The sequence below is a fragment of the Equus caballus genome, chromosome 3 (assembly GCF_041296265.1).
Source record: "Equus caballus isolate H_3958 breed thoroughbred chromosome 3, TB-T2T, whole genome shotgun sequence".
Classification (NCBI taxonomy): Eukaryota; Metazoa; Chordata; class Mammalia; order Perissodactyla; family Equidae; genus Equus; species Equus caballus.
In genome coordinates, this window is record NC_091686.1 from 53731034 (window position 1) to 53751902 (window position 20869).

At 34.6% G+C, this 20869-nt stretch overlaps 1 protein-coding gene across 9 annotated transcripts in view; it reads right to left on the reverse strand.

The window, feature by feature from the left end:
• The window catches only part of CCSER1 (coiled-coil serine rich protein 1), a 1209213-nt gene that overhangs the window by 1096811 nt on the left and 91533 nt on the right, over positions 1-20869 (reverse strand). For 2 of the 9 annotated variants that reach the window (XM_023638680.2, XM_070262257.1), the window contains exon 2: positions 19316-19383. The exons of the other annotated variants lie outside the window; for them this stretch is intronic. The gene's annotated coding sequence lies outside the window, so the exon portion shown is untranslated. The remainder of the gene's footprint in view (positions 1-19315; positions 19384-20869) is intronic. 9 annotated transcript variants of the gene reach the window in all.

The window sequence follows — 20869 nt, forward strand, 5'->3', positions numbered from 1 at the left end:
TCCTGTGTAAAAGATTGCTCAACATATCCTTAATGAACTATTTTTTTCAAGTCTACTACTCTACAAATCTTCGGTAGTTTTCTATTTTTTTGCCCCCATGACTTCCATACCTGATGACATAAATCTACCAAACTGAAGAGAAGCTTCATGTGTCCTTCCCAATGTTCTTCCTTGAAGTCTGGATAAAACTGTCTCTACTCCAAGACAACTTATTCAAAGTCAGATGGAGTGGGAGGGAGGGGCAGCAAAGAGTTTGGACCCAAAATGATGTTGAAGACTCGGATTCAATTTTGGAAAAACATATATGGGTAGTATCCACCTACAAATGTTTTTAATTTCCATTACTCTTAAATATGAAAGGAGGGCTGTCTTACCCATGGACCATCTTCCCTACTTCCATCACAACACAGTTAATAAGACCCAACAATCTGAAAGAATGCCAGAATGCACTGATGCCTCCTTCCTTTCTTCCCTTCTACGTATTTCTAGTCCCTGGGAGTATTACTCCTGTTCTCTGACTTAGAGCAGAAGAGGAAATCACTACTCCTACTAGGCTAGATTGTGGGATAAGGAGACTTTTCGTCACGTTTAGAGCTTGACTTCAGAGTGTTTTTTCAACAGAGAGGGAAAGTTATGTATATTCAGGAGATAATGCAATATGATAATTGATGTTGCTCTGTTATATTACTACCTAAATTCGTTTTTGTGAATTATCATCAAAAATTCATTACTATAAAATCTCTAAAAGAAAATGTTTGATCAGATTAAGACCACCAATTTAAAAATCTGTCTTTGGAATATATAGATGAAAATATTACACAGACTTGATATCAACAGTAACTTGCAATGTGGAGGAAATAATTTCATGTGTTTTCTAAGCCACACGACAGTCAATTTTAGTTCTCTAATGACAATGATGAAGGAAGGAAGGGACAGAGGGAGAAAGGGAGGGGAGGAATGAGGGAAGGAGGTTGGGAGGATTGATTTTAGAATTTTAAAGAAAATCTGTTCCAATACTTTTATACTAAGTCATACAACCTGAAATACAGGATTTCTAAGATAAATGATTGTGGTTCTTTTGAGTTTCATTATGATAATTATTATGTTTATTAAAGCTGAGTTTTATCAGGTGATTGCAGTTTTAAAAATTTAGCTAAAGTCCTAAGTGAAATAATTTAAAGCCGAATGTGAAAATCTCAGGGTCCTCACACCCAGAGCTTCAATGCAGCCAGTGAAGTTAAGCACCCTGCTGCAAAATCTCTGAAGGCTACAGCCGAGCTAGATGTGTATTTGAAAGGCTGAAAATACTGTAAGATTATAAAAGAAGTTTTAATCAGAGCCTCAGAAGTTTTAATGTGATTGTCAGATGGCAGTGAATCTTATTCCATGTATCTATTCAATCAAGAAAATGAAATACAATGATAACCAAATTATTTCTCTTATGGAAGTACTGTAAAAGATTCTTATCCTTAAGATTGTGTAATTAATATTTCATAGAGTAAAATGGCTGTATTCAGCATTTAAGTAGGAAATAGCCTCTCCTCACTTCTTAAAGATACGTTTGATTTTGAACTAACCGTGAACATAACCTCATAGTAGAACATAGAATATTTTAATTTCTGATAGCTTCTTTCACTGGCATTCTTTAAAATATAGCACTACGGACAAAAATGTCTTTAAATTGATTTGAGGTAATCACATCATAATTAACACATTTTTGTTTCTATATCATTATAGTCAAGAAAAAAATAATTACTAACCAACCCTAATTTTAAACCAGTGAAATTTAAACATTTACATCATAAACTTAGCAGATTAGTTTTTAATGCCTAATTAGTCATGATTGTCATCTAACTGTGATATGTGTATATATACACATATACATATACATATATATATATACATATTTTATAAAATGTTAAAATAGCCTTTCTTCAAACCAGATTTTTCTGTAAAGATCCCTCTTGAAATCCATTCAAAAGATAAAGTTTGAAACATAAAATTAATTATATTATCTTGCCCTGGCAATAGAGGCAGGTATAATTATTTTAGTATAATTATTATATATCAATTTTACTAATCTTGGTATAATTATATTAAAAACTAAAAAATGTTCAAGTAAGAGATTATAAGTAGTTCATGTCCTTTTCTCCTCAACATAAACCCTAGAAAGGTCTATTTCTATTCACCAAGTTAAAAATTATAATACACAAGCTACCTGAAATACAAAAATATTCTTTACTAGATGTCATTTTTAAAGTATTCTTCTAGTTTCTGGAGATGGAAGAAAAATTATATCCTTTATTTAAATAAGGTAGATAAACATGGATATCAGAAAAGTCAAATGGGTTATATTTAGTGAGAAAATGTAATTTGAAATTTATTAAGGGGACTTCTTTTTGAGAAGGAATAAATTCAGAATTAATATACCAACGTAGAGGATTAAAAAGACTAAAAACCTTCAGTTAATAAAGATCAAGATAAGCTTAATATTCTGAAGAGGAATATTAAATGCTCAGATAGACATAAATGTTCAATTGTTTAGAAATGTTCCAGCAAACTCAACCATCGAGAACACCACCCAAACTCAGAAGCAAAAGGAAAAAAACAAGTGTGCTAAACAGCTATGTATATATATCGAACAGGGCAGTAGATTTATTAACTGACACCAGACGGAGAAAAAGAAAGCTTAGGAACATACCAAAAATCCTACAAAAAGCACTGCAGAAAATAGGAAACTTTCACAATGTTAAGGATGTTCTTGTTAGTTCTAATCTTGTTAGTTGATGTTGCATGTGATGATAAAAATTATTCTAACAGGAAAATATTCTGTAATAAACTAAACTTTAATAAAATTAATAGTCAATTAAGATTCTCGCCTCAGTTAATACTAGAATGACTTCCCAGAAATCATCTCAAAGCCTTCAGGAGTTAGACTTTTACTGTAAACAACCAAAACATGTAATGCAAATACAATGCAGTAAGTTCCAAAAGGGAATTGCAGAGCATGCAAAAACTGCAGAATTTCTCTAAATTCATCAAAGTGAGGTAGAAAAATATTCAAACACACAGACAAAGCCATCAACAAATTAAGACATAGACTTAATAGAAGAAAAGAAAACTGACAAAAATAATAGACAAGAAGAAGAGAAAATTGACAAGAATAGCTACTGAATTTGTGAAACAAAAAAAAAGTATACTTGGAATATCACAGATTATGTCTTCAAAGAAACTGATGAAGTAGCCAAATATTTTTTTACAAGAGGTCCTCTCTACACTGTAGATCTGAAAGTCAAGTGTGAATTGAAAGCTGCTGCATCTTTCCACTACACCTTTATGTCTGAAAAATCGCTTCCCCAAGTCAACACTTGATCATTCTTTACTCATTCCCTGTATTGGAGCCATCATTGCAAGTATCACCTAAAATAAATTTATATTTTATTTCATTTTTTCACACAAATTCCTAAACTTCTCTATTTCCACCAAAGTATTTACCATGAATTTGGGGTTTCCATTTGGGATGTATTTATCTTAAGTGGCCTTTTTTCCAAATCAACTACCTGCACCAGAACCAGTTATAACCCATTAAATGTTACCTTAAAGCAATACAATTTAGTGAATTTACAAGAAAAATTCACTTATAGTATTAGAAGATCTTGTTCATTTTCCTATGAAACAATCTTTGCAGCTATGGGCAAATCCTTCGTAACCAGCATCTCTTTCCAAGACAACTCCGTCTACAACTGACTCCCTGCTTCCATGATGTCCCTCTACAATCTCTTCTATATACTGAAGACAGCTTTTGCTTGTTTTTATAAAAGATTTTTATTATCTCCTCAAAGTCTTTGAAACACTTACATTATATTTAGATTTAAATCCAAATAAATTATATACATTTGACAAAGTCCTACCTCTTGGATCTTACAGCAGGTAATCCTCCTTGCTTGTTCTGTTCCAGCCACATTAGTCTGTTTTTCTCTTTATCGACTACACCAAGGTATTAGCACCCTAGGGCCTTTTGTGTACCCTTGCATCCTCAGGAAACCTCTGCCCCTGCATTTGTGCATGGCTGGCTCCTTCTTGTTATTCAGGTCTTATTTCAAATTTCACCTCCTCAGAGACTTCCAGATCACTCTCTCTACTGAATTGTTCTGTTGTCCTACCCCAACACTGTTTAAGCACAGCTCCCCGCAGGCCCCATATGCTCACTTCATTATACTCATCCACCTCTCAAACTGCCCTGTTAATTTATTTGCTTCCTTGCCTATTGTTGCCTCTCCACACAGGAGTGAGCTCCACATGGGCAGTGACTTCATCTGTCTTGCTCTCTACTGTACCCTAGCACCAAGAATAATGCCTGGACTATAGTGAGCATTAAAAAATATTAAACAAAGCAGTCAGCTCAGTGGCCTAGTGGTTAAGTCTGGCACACTCCATTTCGGCAGCCTATGTTTGGTTCCCAGGCACGGACCTCCATACTCATCAGCGTCCATGCTGCAGTGGTGACCCACATACAAAATAAAGGAAGACTGGCACAGATGTTAGCTCAGGGCAAATCTTCCTCAAGCAAAAAGAAGAAGATTGGCAATAGATGTTACCTCTGTTACCTCAGAGTAAATCTTCCTCAGGAAAAAAAAAAAATTTGTTCAAAAGATGAATGAATGAAATGGAAAATCATTTAAAATTATCTCTAATGTTTGTATTAGAGGTACAGTTCCAAAGTTCAAACAATTATGAGCTATGTACATCTTCTTATCCACAGATTAATAATTCGTTTTGCTCATTTCAGGGACATGTAAGTGCCTACCACCAAGGTGGATTCCTAGGAACATCAATTCCTTTTTTTATATGCTTGCATAATTTCAGGTTCAACATTAAAAGAAGTTTTCTGTGCTCTCTCAAGAGTGATTTCAAAAATTTCTATAACTCAAGATAACTGCATGTTCTGTCTTAAAACAACCATAAAATTAGTTCAAAACAAGGTGAAGGGAGGACTCTGAAGAGACAAGAGTAGGCCCTTAACATCTGAGCTCAGCTTGACATCACCCCAGGATCTCCAACAGCTTGAAACTACATCAGATAAATGCTAAAACCAATGAGAAAAAGGTCTCATGCTTAGCATTATAAGTAGTTTTATTCTACCATACAATTTTGTGAGGAAATGATTGTCAGTTGTTCCATGGCCCATCTCCTTTTAAAAATGTAAAACTACAAGAAAAGAAGACAAAATGAGCTATTTACTTATTTAGGGGAAAAAAAGGATTTTGGCTTTGTCTATTTTAAAATAAGGTAACTGGTATTTATTAATCAAAATATGAATCTGTTTTCTAAATATATTTATATAATTCATTCTATTGTTTTCCATCTATCAACATCAACTTTATTTCCCCAAAAACATCTAAAATCATCTGAATAACTGAAATAGCCAGCTTTAATGAATTTATACATGGTATCAATATAAACATGGTATACCGCATTACAAAAAATGTTATAATTCTACACATTTCAATCTTCTTTTACCATTTAATAAATTTAGTAACAAATGTCTTTAGATTTGAAGATTATTTACCATAATTTACTTTTTTAATTTCAAAAGTATTTTATCACAAAATAAATACAATTCTATCCAAGTTCAAAGTTTTGATTTTAGGCTATGGTCCATATAATAAAATGTTTTTAATATAATAAATGGCTGAATTAAACTTTTTCCAGAGGCAAGAAATTTATACAGAAACTATGAAATCATGCATTTGTAGTTTGGAAATTCCTAAGAACTTATCCCATATCTGTAACTAAAAGAGTTCAAATTATATTAAAATTACAAAAATTTCTTTAAGCAAAGGCTTTTTATATACAAATCTTTTTAGAAGCTCTCAAAAGTCACCAGAAGTTTCCTATTGCTCCAATAATACTAAAAGATGATTCTATTCTTTCCTGAAAGTGTATTAAGAAGAGAATTATTCAGACAATATCTTAAACATGTTAAAGATATGCAAAAGATAAAATGAAAATCTCCAGCTAGCTAAAAAACTCAGTAATTTCTATCCTATTAAATTAAACCTATATAAAAATCACACAGTAAGAATATGATAGTAGATTCTTCTTTAAATAACTACTGATACCTGTTTCAGGGAATAAAGTTATGCCCAAGCATTACAGACTAGCCTAGGCATATCAGGTTTTCACTGTATCTCATAAATTTCAGAAGCACATTGGATGCATAGTATGTCCGAGAATGTTTAATGACAAAGTATGTAGCTATTCTACTACAATTTTAAAAGTACCTCAAGAATCAAATATCAAATTTTACAATACCGTATCAGTTTACATAGTTGATATAAAATATTTCTCAATTAAGTAATTCAGATATTGAATTGGCTGGATAAATTGTGCTGGAGACACAAAACTAAATACTATTCAGCATCTGGAAAGATTATGGAAGTATTTCATGACAAATTTTCAAGCGCCAAAAACATACTACATGAGCATATACTATGATCCCATGGTATGCATATGCGGAGCAGCCAATTGGTACTCCATACAGCTCTTCCTTCAAGAGAACCAGCTGTGGAGAGCATAACTGATTGACAGGCTTCAGCTACTGCACCTATGGATCCATCACAGTGTTCATGAGGCCATACTTCATCATACTTCATCATGATGTTCATGAAGCCCTACCCAGTCTGTTCCCAGCCAATGAATGAGCACTAGGGGGCTCCTAGAATCAGGTCATTCCTGCCATACATACATAGGATTCCTATTATGGGCAAATTTTGCTTGAGGACTACCCATAGGTTGGCTGAGACTTTCTCAAATGGTTCTGTTATGTGAGGTTCTTTCTAACCAATTCTCCTCCCCTCTCTCCTTACACAGATGCCAGAGCTTCATTGTAGTCCTAAGGCTCTCCAAGACTACCTCTGCTCCCTCATCTTTATCCCTCACAGTTGTCTCCTCCATTAAACCTCTTGCACACCTAGTTCTATTTTGGTGTCTGCTTCTTGGGAGACCCAAACTAATATAGTATATATAACTAATTTTATTGTGTAGAAAAAAGGCTAGAAAGAAATATATCAAACCATTATGACTACTTCTGAGGAAAGCAACTATAAAAAAGGAAGTTTTTATTTTTTAAAATCATCATGCATTTTTCAAAAATTCTTTGAATTCCTTGTAGGTATTTCACTTTGATAATTTTTTAATGAATAAATCATTTATTAATAATTATTTCTCTGTGATGTCATGTCAGTAGCTATCAAATGCAGACTGAAGTGTTGGAGTCATTGTTCTATAAACACTATAATATATTTGCTGGTTACAAACCCTGTATCATTGTACCATCAATCTGGAACCTTAACTTCAAGATCACCTCCTTTCAAATGATTGGGGTTAACAGTTAGAAAATTGAGCAGTGTGATGGTTAATTCTGTGTCAAACCTGCCTGGGCCATGGGGTGCCCAGATATCCGGTGGGCCTCATCAAATCTGTTGAAGGCCTGAATAGAATAAAAGGCTGAGTAAAGGAGGATTTGCTCTCTCTCTCTGCCTGACTGTCTTTGAGCTGAGACATCGGGTCTTCTCCTGCCTTTGGACTTGGACACAGTCTGGAACTTACACCATTGGCTCTCCTGGGTCTACAGCTTGCCAACTGCCAATCTTGGGATTTCTCAGCCTCCAAAATGGTATGAGCCAATTCCTTATAATAAATCTCTTTACATATAGTTTTTATATATCTACTTGAAGGAATTCTTTTGGTATTCTTTATTTTAAAATTAATAAAATTTTCATAAACGTATCTACACTAAAGTCAATTTTTATATATGTGATTTGCTTAGAGCATAGTATGGATGCAGGCCTCCACATTTCATCTGTCATCTCTTTAGATATATCTGTCTATCTATCTATCTATCTATCTATCTATCTATCTTCTACCCTTCTACCTATCTATCCTATTGGTTCTGTTTCTCTGGAGAACTTAGACTAATAGAAGCAGCATGTTATCTAATTTGGAATGAATCTCTCTTTTCCACCACCATAACCAACATAAAACCCTGCTTTGCTCATTTGAGTTTTAAATACACAAAAATATATTTGTTTGCTCCCTTAATAAACATTTATTGAGTACCCATAATGTGTCATGTTTTAAAAATTTAAAAAAAATACTGGACAGGGTCCTTGTCCTAGAATCATAAGCACTCATTTTGATAACTAATATTTGATAAAGAATAACAAATGTTATTGACAGATATTTTATGACACAGAACACTGATAATTTATGCTCTCTCTCTTCCTTCATTTTCTAAAATCACGTTATTTTTCAAGTAAGTTTTATATCCACTAGGAATACCACCACAATTTTCTATGACACTGAATAAAGAAAACTACTACTGATCCACTTTTTGATTATACCATTTATTAATCTGCCACAGCAATCTCAAAGTGTACTATGTAAACCTATTTCCTATGACTAATCTTTTTGATTCTTAATTTCTCATCCTTAATACAGGATTAATAATAACTACCTCCAGAAAAGCATTCTGGTGACAGTTTACTCAAAGAGCCTGCAATGCCAAGTGCTCAGTAAACATTTCACGATACGACAGGGACTCTTGGAAAAAGCAATGTCTTTGTAACAAATGGGCACCATTCAGATCCCATATTTATAGACTATGTAGCCAAAAACACAGTAGTCAGCCTCTCTGACTTACAGTTTCTTTATCTGTAAAACTGGAGGCAATAAGGCCCACCCGACAGAATTTCACCATGGATTAAATGAGATAATATGCATAAGGCACTAGAATAATGCCTGGCACACTATGCTCTGGCTCTGGGTCTTACATCCTTCCTTATCTTAAGTATCTCATACATTATGTATTTTTGCAATAGATAGAATGGGTCAGGTCATAAAGCCTGCTAGAAATTTCTGACTATAAGAATGGCCTCCTCCAGCACTCTAAATAGCCAAGTTAAAAGAACAAAGAGAACTCCAGCTGGATCTGGAACAGTGTCAATGAACATGCTTTTCAAATCTGTGGAACCTAAGGAAATAAACTCTAAAAGATGAAGAAAAATCTTTGTCTACTTTTGAATGCAGTGTGGCAGAGTAAAAGTGAGAACTCTGCAGTTCAGCTGCCAGGGTAAATGCTGCAGTTCCATCATTAACTAGCTGTACAAATCTAGATAAGTTACATAAACACCCAGAGTTTCGGTTTCCTCTTCTATAAAATGAATCACAAGTTCCTACCTATTGTGACAACTGGATGACATGACACATGTAAAGTGAACAGTATCTGAAACAGAAAGTGAATGTTAGACATTATCATACTAGTACACTGGCTACTGGTGATCTTTTTTCTAAAGCCTTCTCTTGCTTCAACTGTGTTCTTTTCCTCTTCTTTGGGTGATTGGCAACAGTTATAATTTCAGTATAACATATTGCACTTAAAGGCCAAACATCTACTCTGTAATCAGTACATTCTGTAAAGTTTATTCTAGGATTGAAATTTTTAGAAAGCCCCAAATACCCAGGTTGCAAAGTATTTTTGTAAATGTCAAAATTTTGCTATTACCATTGCTGATTTGTACACCAAATTTTTAGAATTACTATCCTTATGTTTGAGATGCCCTAATTTTTTATAGCCTGTATTCCTATAAATTGATTCAGATTTATCGACAGTAGAGCAGAGAGAGGGAAGATGTAAAAAGATAGGCAGAACAAAATGGCTTAATGCTATTAATCATTCCAATTATCAAAGATTAACTATTGTTCAGATTCCATGGCCACCAAACAACCTTCTGATTGTGATTTTGCTTCCCATGTAAATCTCCCTAACGAGAAAAATATATAATGATCACACAGATTCAAACAGCTCTGTCTAGGTAATTGTTATAATTTTCCCTGTAAATTAATAAATTGGAATTCTAGTGGTATTTTGAAAAGGACTGGGAGACAGTGTTTATTAAAGTATTCTTACTTGCTGATGAAAAGCACTACAGTAAATTTTCCTTGACATATGCTCTGAAAAGTTCTATGATTTCACCAAAAAAGAGGACACTTACTGGCAGAGGCAGAATAAATACAGGTAGGAAAAATATGTTCATAAAAAGAAATATAAGTGTCAATTTATACTTTTTGTAAACATACACAATTTTTGTAAGTAAAAATAAATGTTAAGAACACTACAGGAGGAATCTACTTTGCAGAAACTCTTGGAATTCTTTATTTCAAAACTTAATAAAATTTTTGTTGATGTATCTACTGTAAATTCCATTTTTATATATTTGCTTTGCTTAAAGTGTACTATGGCTGCAGATCTCCACATTTCATCTATAAGCTACATTTCAGAACTTTATAAGGATATCAGTAATATTTAGTTAAATATTTTCATGTTAGAATCCTATGGATATTGATCCTTTAAAAAAAAAAAGCGTTATTCTAATTGAAGTGTCCAAAGTTTTTTCTAAAAGAGCAAACTTAGGCTAGGTTAATCAGAAATTTCAATAATTTAGATCAGATTTTCACTTTCCACACATCTTTGGTTTAAGCATTACCAAGCAACAATAAACACTTGAGCTCCCTAGAAGAAAGTTTTTTGTAAATCCAAATAATAAATAATGCATATTGAATCTCAGTGAAAGTCCTTGGTTTTTCATACCTACTCAAACAGAATATTTCATTAATTAACAGAATATTCCAACTTTACAATGATCATGTGGAGAGAGAATACCTTGCAGAAAAGGGTAAAAATCACTTTCAGGGGCCAGCCCTGACGCACAGTGGCTAAGTTCAGTGTGCTCTGCTTCAGCAGCCTGGGTTTGGATCCCGGGTGCAGACCTACACCACTTGTCAGCCATGCTGTGGCAGCAACTCATATACAAAGTAGAGGAAGACTGGCACTGATGTTAGCGTAAGGCTAATCTCCCTCAAGCAGGACAAAAAAAGAAGGAGGATTGGCAACAGACGTTAGCTCAGGGCAAATCTTCCTCAGCAAGACATAAATAAAATCAATTTGAGAGCACATTTCCAGAATGGGGGTTTAAAGAGCTCCGTGGACCCTCTCCCCAGTGAAACAACCATAACAGGTGAAAATTATGTAAAGCAGTCACCTAAAATATCAGGAAATTGTCCTAAGAATATGCAACATGAGAAACATTTATTCAACAAAATCTAATAAATCTCAACAAAAACAATGAGAGTCTATGGCATTTGAGCCATGACCCATCCCCCCTACCCAGTTCAGCCTGATGGAAGCTCTACTACAAGCATGTGCAACCAAGAACACAGGGCTCTCTCTACCCCCAGATGCTAATCTAGGGCTATGGTTTCCCCTCAGGAGGATCAGGTCACCAGCATTCCTCATCCTGCCCAGCTCTGTGTTGCCAAAGCTGTATTCCAAGCAAGAACAAGCAAATGGTCTGGGCTCCCTTCACTCAGCCTCCACTCACAGGGTGAAAGACTACCCCAGGTATGGCTGGATGATGATACTTGGCCATGATCACCCTTGTGTAAGCAAGTTCCTAGCATGGAGGTTCAAGATGAAGAGATGAACAAGAGCTACCACCCCCACCAAGTACCCCACTCATTATAGCAATGGTGAAGTGAGCCACTGCCCCATCCCCAGTTCTAAAACACTGGTTCAAGAGTTCTTCCCAGAAAGAGGTGCAAGCCATAAAAACAGAACACTCTATAGGTCTCCTTAAGGGGACTGACTTTATTTAGGACACAGCAGGGGAAGTGCAAGTATAAGAACACTGTTGAAAAGAATGAGGATTTTATGGTGAGAAATTAAGAGGAGACTGGTAGCTCTGTGAAAGCAAGAAGGATAACAGAAGGCAAGCTAGAAGTTTTAACAGAGAGGACCAGGGAAAGATGCAGCTAAAGTGAGCACTCCTAGGGTTGGAGTAAGTCTCAAAGTCTGGTCTTAAAGAGCGCCTCTGCAAAGGGGTCCAAATCTAACTGGATCAGAGTGTAGCGCAATCTATGTCCAGGGGTGTTGCTGAAAACAATTGGGCAATCAGCCAGCAATTACTACAGGCTAACAGTTGGGGATGATACCAATAGAGACAGACCAGCTGGAAATCAAAGTAAGAGATAGTCAAGAGACTGACTAAAGCCACTGTCATCTCCTGAGAGGTTGAGGGAAAAGAGAGGTCAGGGTGACTGTGTACATGCCTGAGGCTGTGTCTCTGAAGACCAACATCAGAGGCTATACATTGTGGGGGAAATGGACTGTACGAAAATAGCTGAGCAAAATCACTAAACAAATAAACAAGCAAACAACAACAACAATGGGCACAAGAAAATCTTGAAAGCAGCAAGGGGAAAATAATTTATCACGTACAAGGAAACCCCAGTAAGAATAACAACTGGTTTTTCATCAAAAACAACGGAGAACATAAGGCAGTGGGATGACACAGTCAAAGTGCTAAAAGGGAAAAAATGTCAGTCAGGAATCTCATATTCAGCAAAATAACCTTTTACAAATGAAGACAAAGACATTCTCAGATCCACGAAAACCAAGGGAATTCATTGCTAACATATCCACTTTTCAAGAAATAGTAAACAAAGTTAAGGCTGAAAGCAAGTGATACCCAACAGTAATGTGAACCCACACCAAAAAAACAAAGCGCATCAGTAAAAGTAAGCAATTATTAGAAAATTATAGAAGACAATATAATTGCGTCTTCTCCTTTCTTCTCTTAACTTATTTTAAAGTACCTGTATTAAAAATGTATATAATTACATGGTTAGGCATATAACTTGTAGAAATGTAATATATTTATAACAGCACAAAGAAAGTGAGTGGGAGCAAAGCTGTGCTGGAGTAAGAAAATGACGCCAGATGGTACAGTGAATCTACAGGAAGAAATGAAGAGAACCAGAAGTGGTAAATGAAAGGCTAAATAACAAAACTCTGTAAATATATATTTGCTCTCCTTTATTGTCTCAGCTTTCTTAAAAGATATACAATTATCTAAAATTAATAATTGTAACAACGTATTTTCTAGTTTGTAACACAGACTCCCTCTCTGTGTCTTTCTGTCGCTGGCTCTCTGACTCTCTGACTCTCTGTCTCTGTCTCTGTCTCTCTCCATATTATATATATAGATAAATATATACACACACATATATACACCCACACACACAAATAATATCACAAAAGGGGACACAAATATAGAGCTACACAGGAATAATATTTCTATAACTCATTGGAATTGAACTAGCATAAATCTGAGGTAGATTCTAATAAATTATGACGTAAACTATAAAACCTAGAACTACTAAGAAAATAACTAATATATATTAACGTGTGTGTGTATAAAACGTAAAGTCAAATGGCAGACACAAACCCAACCATACCACCAATAAGATTATATATGAATGTATTGAACAATCCAATCAAAAAGAGATTGTTAGGCTGGAGAAAAATGACAATAACATCCAAAATACGCTCTCTATCTGAGATACACTTCAGATTCAAAGATACAAACAGATGAAAGTAAAAATATACCGTACAAACAGTAGCGCAGGAAAGCAAAAACGGTTATATTAATATCAGACAAAATATACTCTTTAACAAAAAACATATTAATAGAGATAAAGAGAGTCATTGAATAATTGAACAACTGAAATCATACAAAATATGTTCTCAAAGCGCAAAGAAATGGAGTTAGAAATTAACAACAAAAGGACACTTGGAAAATTCACAAGTACATAGAAACTAAATAATATACTTCTAAATAACCAGTGGGCCAAAAAAAGAGAAATCAAATGGGAAATTACAAAATACTTTGAGATGAATGAAAACAAAACTTATGCAGCTTAAGCAATGCAATGAGGGATATTTACAGCAGCAAATACATATTAAAATAGAAGAAATATCTCAAATCAATAGCATCACTTTCCACCTGAAGACAGAAGCAAAGGAAAGGCAAATGAAACTTAAAGCAAACAGAATGAAGGAAATAATAAAGATTAGTATACAAATTACTGAAATAAAGAAAAGGAAAACAATGCAGAAAATCAGTGAAATAGGAAAAAACGACAAACTTTCAGTATGATTGACCAAGAAAAAAGAGGGAAGACAAATTATTAAAATCAAAAATTAAAGAGACAACATCACTAGCAACCTTACAAAAGGTAAAAGAATGTTAGGAATACTATAAATAACTATATGCTCTCAAATTTGATAACTTAGATGAAATGGACAGATTCCTAAAAGATGCAAACTATCAAAGCTGACTCAAGAATAAATAGAAAATCTGAATAGACCTACAATACATAAAAATAATTAAATAGTCATTTAAAAACTTCCTATAAAGAGAAGACCATGCCCAACAGTTTCACTGGTGAATTCTACCAGACATTTATAGAAGAATTAACACAAATTCTTCACAAACTTCCAGAAAACAGGAGGGAATGCTCCCCAATTCATTCTATGAGGCCAATATTACCCTGACACCAGAACCAGACAATGGCATGGAAAACTAAAGACCAATTTCTCGTATGAATTTATATGCAAAATTATCAACAAAATGCTGGCAAACACAATAAAACAGGCATACACCATGACAAAATGGAATGTTTTCAAGGATGCAAGGTAGATTTAAGATCCAAAAATCAATCAGTATAATACACCTTATTAATAGAATTAAGAACAAAAACCATATGATTATCCAATAGATGCAAGAAAAGCATGTGACAAATTCCAGCATACTTTCATGATACAAACTCTCAACAAACTAAATATAGAAAGAAACTTTTTCATTCTGATAAAGGACACATGAAAAATCCACGTTTATCATCATATTTACTAGTGAAAGCATGAATGCTTTCCCTCTAAAATTAGGAACAAATAGGGATGTCGACTCTCACCATGTCTATTTAACATTATACTGGAGATTCTAGACAGGACAAGTATGCCAAAAAAAGAAGAAAAAAAAGGCATGCAGTTTGGAAAGGAAGAAGTAAATCTACCTTTATTTGCAGATGACATGATCTTGCACACAGAAAATAGTAAGGCATACCCACAACTATTAGTGGTGTGCTTTCCTTATTGACCATGACAAATGAAAAGTTTCAACTGTTACAAAGATCAACTTTCCCACTAAGCTTTCCTCTATCTCTCCAATTTCCCTGATGGTTATAAGACTAGGGCTGTGAAATACAAGATTATATCATCCTGAGGAATTAAAAAGAAGTATACCATGTCTTTGCCACAGAATGATGCTTTTATTTTCCTATAATTATAACTTAGACATTTGCTACACAGTAAGGGGTTCAGGAAAAGTAACTAGGAATTTTAAAATTCTACAGGTTAACTCAGACAGTGGTAAGGAAAGAATTAATTTGAATCTACCCTCAGCCAGACCCGGGTAAAGAATACACGATTCAGCAGAGGCGTGGGACCTGAGAGGAACTGGGTATTTAGTGGCAACACACACCCAACAGTTAAGTAAGGATCTGAGCAGATTAGTGTTAAGTGCTCAAGGTTTTTAAGCTCTCTGCTTACTGACCAGTAAATGACCAACTGTGTCATGATTCTGAGGTCGAATCTGTAGTGCAGGACCAGCAAAGCCAAACTCAATTAGGAAGCAAGGAATAGTCAATTGACAGGAAGAAACCACTAAGTGAAGTTACCCTCAAGAACTGTTTATGCCTAGATTTTCATCTTTAATCCTTGTAATTTAATACATTCATTCATTCAATACATATTTATTAAGGATCTATTATGTCAAGTCCTAGGAAAATAATGGTATGCAAGATAAAAGTCATTCTGCCCAGTGTTATATGTACCTGCTTTAAAGCCCATCCACCAATTTACCATATTTTTCAATTTCAGCTCTTACATATAGAACAACTCTGATCCCTATAAATCTAATCTTCAATGAAACAACTAAATATATTCGCCCAATTTATTCAAACTAAATTATAAAACATAACATACAACTCCTGCCAGTATTTTATTTGGCAAAAATAGACAACCAAAATAATTTTTAAATTTGTTTTCTTCTGTTTTTTTTTTTGACCCAAAAAGATATGTTGGCAGTATTGGAAATTTTATAGTAAATGAAATCCTCTTATACATGATAAAAAACTGCTTCATTCTAAAAATCAGATCAAATATGCTTTCCTTTATAGCAAGTAAAATATAAATAGAAACCAGATGGTTTCAAAATGAAAGAAGAGGAAAAGATTCCACATATATATATAAAATATATATATATTTCATATCTATATGAAAATGACTATATATGAAAATAACTGCACCATCCATTTAGTATCTCAGATATGTCCCTATAAATATGTAGTATATTTATTATATATTCCTAATTTTACATGTCTATCTAGTCTAGATTTACATTATGCTAAGATGGTTACTTCCATTCTCTCTTGGTATAAGAACAGATGTTTTCAAAATTCACCATAAATCTGGAGAAGCAGTAACGCCAATTTTAAATTATCTATTTTCTTTAGTTACTTTTCAGGTCCAAATCCCATTTTTACAACAAAGAGTCATAAAATTATACTTGATGGTGTAAAAAGTGTTGGTCACTTTAATATTCAGAGCACTCTATTTCTCATAGCAAGTTTTTCCTTCAATACTTTTTCAAAGTTAGATTTTCTGTCTATATTTTCCTGAGATTATTGTAAATTATTATTCAGACACTAACCAGTATCTATCAACAACTACAACTAGTTCCCCTTTACCTTTCCTCAATTCTGTATAGATCAGAATTTGATAGCACTTTCTTGCCCAATGTTTGCTAAGGCACATATTAATTTTGATAACTAACTCTGGTATTTTTCAGTTAACACATTTATATGTAAACCCAAACTATCAGCTCATAAAAACGTTTTCCAATTTACCCATACTCAGTATATTCTTTTAGTTTCTAATCCTGATTAATGCATAAATACTTTTAAAAATTCCCTAAAATACACTATCTGTTTAGCAGGGAAAAATCAGCAGTTTTACTGAATCCTAACCCATGTTTCAGACGGATTGTGCATGTGTGTGTATGTACATGCATGTTGACAAGTTGGAAAGCTATACTCTTGGCAAAAACTGAGCAACAGAAAGGCATTTTGGCTACGAAAGTTCTATTTATCACCTTCACCATCTGTTTATCTCTCAGACTCTATTGTACCACATATGGGCCTTATTAAAAAAACTTCAGACTAACCCAAGGCTCACTTAACCAATAGGATGCAAAATGTTTATTAGGCAGAGATAGAGGTTACATTTCACACTCAGATTCCAATTAAAATACACACAAGGAAAGAGAGTCAAATAACAGCAAAGAGGCAAAGAAAGGAGCTCATTAGTAACCTACCACATCTTGCCAACCCATACAATTCTTCTTGCCTCCACTTTGGATTATCCTGGACTCTGTCCTTTGCTCTATGTACACCCTCCTTCTTTTACCTCATCTGGTCCCACGGTGATGACTGTCAAATCTATGTATTCACCCCAGATTGCTTCCTGATACTTCAGACTTGTACGTGCAATGGCCTCCTTAATATCTCCACAAGGATGTCTAATAGGTCTTATGTTGAACTATATGAAATTATCACTTTTGATGGTCAAAAAATTAATATAAGCAATTTCACATGGTTCAAACTAGCATTTAAACTTAACTTGACCCTAACAAAGCCCTGAATTTCTCACTCCCCCCATCACGTCATTTCTCCCTTCTCAATTAACTGCACCACCACCTACGAGCACACTCAACAAAAGTCAAGGGACGAACCAGGATTCCGCTTTTCCTTCATCACCAGCATCTCACTGCAGTCAAAGCCACATGGCTTCACACCTTCAGCTTGGCAACAGCATACATCTCCTCTCTGGGATCTGTGCTTCCACAATATACACTCTACAGACCTACAAGAGCTACCTTTATGTCCATCCTCTGATTAACCCCATACAGTGGCTTCTAGCTGCACATAAATTCTATATTCTTTATGTGATCTGACCCAGGCCTGCCTTCTAACTTCATCATCCACCACTCTGCTTTTAATACAAGAAACACTTAGGTCCTTTGCCCTGGTTACCAACTCCCTCCCTCACTTTCAGTTGTCATGTGACAATAAAACCTCAGTTTTAAATATTATCTCCACAGGGAGACCTTCCCTGACTAGCCAAAGAGGCTGCTTAGTCACTCTCAATCACATCAGCTCATTTTAATTTTCTGCACAGCACCTATCACTACCTGGTATTTTTACTGCTTGCTTTTCCAACTGGTTATTGGTGTCTTTCCCAACTAGAAAACAAGCTTCATGAAAGCAGAGATTGTGTCCATCTTGTTCACTGTTGTATCTCCAGTGATTAGAATACTAAGCACCAGCAGAGACATAATAAATATTCCAGGAATGAATGAATTTTTATGGAGAACAAGACACAAACATATTCATGTGTATTTCAGCCAGAAAGGCACTTAACATTATAATGAAGTACAGAAACAAAGGCACACAGCAGCGAGATCAGGATTTGAAATCAGACTAAACTGAATTGAAATTCCAATGCCAATTTTAAACTGTCTGACCTTGAAAAAAAGTTTGACTTGTCTGAGCATTTATTTCCTCAAGTGCAAAAACGGTTATACAGAAAATGTAACTGTAAAATTGCCGATGTTTAATAAAGGCTTTTTCCATTCCCTTACCGATCCATAATCAACCACAAGATGTCAGGTGGTCAATTGGTTTGTAATCCTAGTAAATAATAATCCTCCCTCCTGTGAGAGGGAGAACAATTTCAGGACGATTGAATATTGAGAAAATATTAATTATCTTCTCTATATTGTCTGTTTATATTTATTCCCTAAGGAGAAAAAAGGAAAGCCACTTATTCTGTCCATTTTCCTAGGCTACTAGAGTCCTTGTGGTTACAAATATTTTTAATGTGTTCTGGGACATCTTAATTAGACAGATAAGCCTAGCATTTCAAAGCTGAATATCATCATTGCAACTGACCATTTTACAAACACCAGAAGGTGAAGGAGAGAGCGAGTGAATTTGGCCTGAAGGAAATCAGTAATAGGGCCAAAGTCAGTACCACTAACAACTATTTCAACTAAATATTCTTCACATATAGATGGATACGCTCACTTGGAAATGTAGCACAAATGGTACCCTTGATGTACAATTGCTCTTATTTTTACAACACATATGAATAAAAACTTTACAGTTAATTCTCAATTAACAATGGGTAGTTAAAAGAGCATACAATAAATGCAACCCACCAAGAATGTCTTTTTCCTGACCTCTGTGATTTATGAGAAGGAAGCTAAAAGGAAGTAGATTAAAGATCTTAACTCACCCATTAGCTTAGAGAAAGAGCCAGCCACCAGTAGCTCAACTCCTTCAGATGAGGAGACTAATTACATCCTGAAAGAACCAAAAACATCAGGCTAAATTTTCTCAAGAACTAAAAGTCATTGCACATGTTTACTCTAAAACAGAATTTATGTTTAAGAAAATGCTACTCACAGTTTTAAATAGTCAAACTAGGGAGCAAGTGGGCCTTCTGTGATATTTAAAATCCCTTGATTTTCTCCCCACAATATTCAGAATATTAATAATCTTCAGTACATCAAAAAATCTCCATCAAATAGACTTTGATATCTAAAATTAAACATAGCTACATTTATTGAGCATCTTCTTTGTGCCAGATACTTTTCATTCATTATTCTAATTAATCCCTCATAAAAGCCTTAGATGAGAAATGCTATTATTTTTATTTTGTAGGTGAAGAAACATGGCTTAGTGAGATTACTCAACTTGGCTAAATTCATAGAGCTAATGAATTCAAAGCCAGGTCATGTGAGCTACAGCTCATTCTCTATTAACTTGGTCATGATGCCTCCAAGCAATTTTTAAACCTTAGACTTGTTTCTGGATCTTTCTGGCAAAGCATTTAACCTCTGCCCAATGATATCACACCACCTCATTGTTAAAAATCTGATGAATTTTTCTACTGCTGGTCCTTTTTCAGCGCTTTTACTAATGAGAATGCAATATTTGTTACTCTAAACTTGTAAAATATGCATATTACCATAATGGTCTAATCTTGCCAAGAAGTTCAGAAACTCCATGAGTCTACCAAGCACCGTGTTACAATTAGCAAATTGTATGAAACACTATTTCATAATTCTATCTTCAATTAGAATAATCAGATGTTTAATCTATAATATTTATTATATATATAACCTCTGTGTGTAGCCTCCTTCATTATGCAAAAATGCTGATACAATCTTTAAGTAGCTTACTTTACTTTTTTTGAGGAAGATTAGCCATGAGCTAACGTCTGCTGCCAATCCTCCTCCTTTTGCTAAGGAAGACTGGCCCTGAGCTAACATCCATGCCCATCTTCCTCCACTTTATACGTGGGCCACCCGCCACAGAATGGCTTGATAAGCAGCGCGTAAGTCCACGCCCGATCCGAACCAGAGAACCCCAGGCCGCCGAAGTGGAGCGCACGAACTTAACCGCTATCCCACCGGACAGGCCCCAGAAGTAGCTTACTTTCTAATTGAAGAGGTAAGAAATAAACCTGAAATTAGTTAACATACATATTACTATAATGGGATGATAGAAAACAAAAGGGAAATTTGATAATTCATTATTGTGATTATTTTCATTACTATAATATTTAAGAGGTTATGTTAGAGAAATAAGAATCTATAATTAAACCACAAAGGTGAAATCAACACACTTAGTTTTCATAATGTGAGCCAAGAAGGAAACATGGAAATACCCGTGAAAGCCTCAATAGCAAAAACAAAGTTCCCAGGTGTAGAAAAGAGATGATTTTTAAAAATTATATTTGCCTTGCTCACTCATATCACATTTTAGTTTTCTCTACGTGTATAAT